A 4,542-nucleotide genomic window follows, 5' to 3' on the forward strand; every position below is an offset into this window, starting at 1 on the left:
TTCCTCAGCCCCTCTACAGACCTGGCAGCCTCTGCAACCCAACCACCTCCCTCTGTATCTCTGTTGCAGCGTGTCCCCTTCATCCGGGACTATGGCTGGAATTCCCTAGCCTTCCAGGGACTTTAGTTTCTGCCCTCTGTTTCCTGGACTCTCTGTTTGGTCTGTGCTGGATTGCCCCGTAGGCAGGACGTGTGGTGTGGGACACTGGCCGTGCTGTGAAGGAGCAGCCATGTTCAAGGCCAGGTTGGATGAGGCCCTGAGCAACCTGATCTAGTTGGAGATATCCCTGTTCCTTGCAGGGGAGTTGGACTAGATGACCTTTGAAGGTCCCTTCCAGCCCTAACCATTCTATGATTCTATGTGTTTTCCGGAGCTCTGCAGCGCAGTCCGGGCTGGGCTGGTGTGTGGGGCTGCCCACCAGCGGAGCGACAGTGCTCATGGGTGGTTTGCACTGTTCCCGGAGAACTTCCAAGCAGAATTCATGGTACTAGTCTCAGTTTGCACTGTTTAGGTCCCACCTCTTCCTGGGCACCAGATCGAAGCAGAGGAACGCTTTCCTTTACAACCCTGAGGAGGGGCTGGGCTCCCTCACTGTCAGCATCCCGGAGTTCATCACTTGGGTCACGTTATGTGCTTTCTGGGTTACTCCCTCTTCCTGCTGTCATTTCTCCAAGGACTTGATGGTCTTCCTTACTGCCAGCTGTTTCAGCCCACAGGGATGCCACCAACGCGAGATGCCCCAGGACAGCCGGGCTGCTGCGTTATTGCTTCTGGTGTGATGGGCATGTGCCACCTGGAAAGCCACATCCCAGTGGGCTGGGGCAAATCTCAAGTTGGCTTTCAGGACTCAACCCAGCCCGAACCATCCTGCTCATCCCAACATCCGTTTCCCGGTGAATCCTTTGGGGTGTCTGATTAATTCTGATTGTTTTAATCCAAGGCTCTTCTTGCTTGTAAAAAAGAATGGAAATAAAGCAGAAATCACGAATCTGGGTGCTGTGGTGTGTGTTTGGACTCGGTGACGGAGGATTACCTTGGAGGAGAGAGCGGAAGCAAACTCTCCCAGAGGGAGCGTAGCTGAACCGCGCTCCCGGCAGTCATTTCCTCCAGCGCTGGATTTTGCCCCGGCAGCGTCACGCAGCCGTCGGTGTGGGGTGAGGACTCCTGGCCCCGTATGGAGACGGCTCCCACTGAACGTTGTCTTCTGCACACGGATGTAGCTGAGCAATAAGGCCTTGGCTGATGCTGCACTTTCACGGATGTCCAAGTCAATCTACCTGCTGTGTATCCCTCTGGTTAGCTTCCGTTCTCCTGACCTAGGAGTGGGAGGGGAGCAGTTTCTGCAGCTCCTGTGAAGCTGGATCTTGCACAGGACAGTTGAAACTTGAGTTGTCCAGCAGGGATGGTGCCACCAGGTTGAGCTCTCCCCCTAATGAGCTCCTGGAGAGTGAGAAGGGTCTTGGTCACGTTCAACAGCCAAAGCATATGTGAAAATTCAACATCCAGCGCTGCTTTTGAAAAGCAAACCTTAACGATTTAAGGAACTGCAGCTCGTGGTCTGAGATCTTCAAGCGTGGCAGTGCTGTGTCGCAGTGTGGACAGGCGGGTCCCCATGACCCTCACCAGAGCTGCAGTGGGGGTGTGATGGCGAAGGGCAAAGTCAGGCTTGGAGGGGAGAGGAGGTTGAGGGTCTGGATTTGGCCACAGCCCTGGAGGTCCTCCAGCGGAGGTCCTGCGGCAAGGCTGGGCTGGGTTGTGGTTTAAAGGGAGGGATTCGGAAAGTGGGTTGAAATTTCCACTTTGAAGTTCCAGAGTAACACGGGAGTCTCAGCAGGTCCCCGCTGGGAGGCAAAGACATGAGCGCTGCACAGTGTCCTGGTGAAGAGCCAACACTCTCCATGGTGCACCAAGGAGATCTTCCTGCCAGGCAGGCTGGGAATACCCACTCCATGCTCCGTGTGCGGGGCGACGGGACCAGAGCGGATGTGTAAATCCAGCACAGCCGTTCGGCGTTCCCGGCACCAGCAGTGCTGGCACCAGGCTTGGTTCCACTCCAGCTGTCACCTTCTCCCTCCTCCTGCACCTTTGTTTGAACAGGTGCTTTTTCCTTCTCTTTATTCAATTTCCTCAACAGTCCCAACTGTGCAGAACAGGATTTTTGCCAGAATACTACTTTCTCTGAAACTTTTTAAAGGCAACTTTGCACGTACTGCCACTTTCTTTGCAAATATCTCCTCTCCCCCTTTGCCTTCACCTCCAGCAACGTCTGTCCTTGCCGATGCCAAAGAGCTGGAGGCCGGCACCTGCTCTTGGGACTTGGAGAGCGCCGTTGGCCAGAGCTTGGCACTGCCAACGCCACCACGTGCTTCTCTGGTTTGCAGTGCTGGACAAAGCGCAGCCAGCTGAGCTGACAGGAGTCCCAGCAACAGGGATTTGTTGGAAAAGCAACTGCTGTAGTGGTCACGCGCACGCACGTACACACGTATGTCGTGCACACCATGTGTGCAAGAGGGGCAGCTCGTGCACGAGCCCATTGTTGCAGGAGGAGTTCGTGCACAAAAAAAGCCCTCTGATGTGTATATGTACACACACTCTGTGTGAAATTGCACATAGTGGCATTTTTGACTCAAGATCCATTGCAATTTCTGTGCCTGCTTTCTTAACATCTCCTCTGTGTCCTTCAGAATGTTCTTTCTTGGACTTAAACTGTAGGACGTGTGGTGTCTGGCTACTGGAGAGCATTGGGAGGGGGTGGCTGCCTTCCAGGGGAATTTAAAGACAGGATAAAAAACCCAGTGATTTCTCTGCGGCCGAAGCTTCCCCCTCTCCTCTTAGAGCAGAGAATTCTCCATGAGCAGAACCATAGTCATTCGTTTGTCCTTCACAAACGGAGGGCTAGCGGTGACTCAACCTGGAATCTCGGTGGTGCACGTGCTCCCACCTAGCTGGGGATCAGCTCTGCTGCTGGAGCACCGAGGAGCACCTCTGGGGACACAAATCCAGCCTCAGCTCTGGGTGCCTCTTGCCTGTCTCCAGGCCAAGCGCTCGGTGGGTCTGTGGGCAGGGGAAGGGTCTTGGCACAAGACAGCAGCCAGGTACCGCGTGCCCTGTGCCACGTTCCGGTGGGTGCAGAGCCCTGCTGAAAGGTGCTTGCTTCCCGAGTGCCTCCTGGTCACCGGGAATGGGAGCTGGAAGTGGGGTTGATACCAAGCCTGCCACTTTGGTTTTGCTGCTCCAGCGCTCCGTTGTCTGAGAGTTGGGTTGGGTGGTTGCTCAGGATGTGGGTTGCCATTCGGTGCTGAGTCCCGGACTGCGGAGGCGTTTGTGTGTCCGCTCTCCCGAAACGGCTGCTGGAGCCAGCAGGAGGACTCAGCACCTTCACCATCGTGAGCCCTTGTGCTGTTCGGAGAGATCAGGCCGTCCCCTGGAGCTGCTGTGGACCTACTGGGAGCAAACAAATGTCAGCTGGGATTGTTCAGAGGCACTGCCTGTACTTTTTGAGACCCACGGAAAGAAACGGGAGGCAGCCCCGCGCCGGGGAGCGACTCACGCTCTGCTCCAGTTCCTGTCTGGGTGTTTATCCAGGTGCACTGACGCCTTTTTCTCAGCTGTTGGCACCAGTAGCTCGGAGCTGAACAAAGCCTGGGGGGTGGGAAGGAAAAGAAGCTCCCAAACTAGGTAGCGTGTGTTCCCACCACCTAGGGCCAGAGTCACAGCCTCTTGGCAGCAGGAGAAAACCCAGCAGGACTCAAGCCATAAAGGTTTTGACCTGCCTGCCTGATTTTCGACCCTCATTTCCACCAGTGGGTGCCTGTGTTGGTAAGCTGGCCCTGTACTGGACCACGGAGGACTGTGTGATATAGGTGGAGTGAGCTGCAGCTGCTAAATTTCCTCTTCAAACTGCCATACTTGTAGGGCAGAGGGAAGGTGAGGGCTCCAGCTGTGCCAGCTCTCCGCTCTCCTCCCGGGCTCCGTTATATGCCTATATACGTGTATATCCTGACGTTGTCCAAAGCCTGGTCTCCAGTTCAAGACCCAACTGCCTCGGGAGCTGCAGCCTCAGAAAGCTCTGGGACAGCGTGACCAGGAGAGTTCACCGCGAGCTCCAGCCGGCTGCACATGCCAGGGGTTGGTGGGACAATCCAGCCGGAGGCAAAACAATGGGATTGGCGCTGTAGCTGGCACGGGGAGCAGGGCCAGCGTGGTGAACAGGAAACAGGCGGTTGCTTGGCGAAATAAAAAGTACATTTGTCTGAATGATGCTGGTCCACCCCCAGGGGAGTAGGAGAGCAGAGGCTGGAGTCCAGAAGGACTTGGATTGGCTGGGGAACAGCCCGAACGGTACAACCCTGCGCCTGCGGCAGTATAAACACAGGAATGAGGCAGAAGGAATGAAACTTCGGGGCTTCTTCTCTGCTTCCTGGGAGAAACAGCCACAACAGCAGGTAGCCTGGAGACCTTGGAAGGAGAGAAGCTGCACCCTACCTTCTCCCCTGATTGACCCTCCAGAGGAATACATCTCTCTGGGGATCTCTCACCAAA

This window comes from Tauraco erythrolophus, chromosome 4, assembly GCF_009769465.1.
Source record: "Tauraco erythrolophus isolate bTauEry1 chromosome 4, bTauEry1.pri, whole genome shotgun sequence".
Classification (NCBI taxonomy): domain Eukaryota; kingdom Metazoa; phylum Chordata; class Aves; order Musophagiformes; family Musophagidae; genus Tauraco; species Tauraco erythrolophus.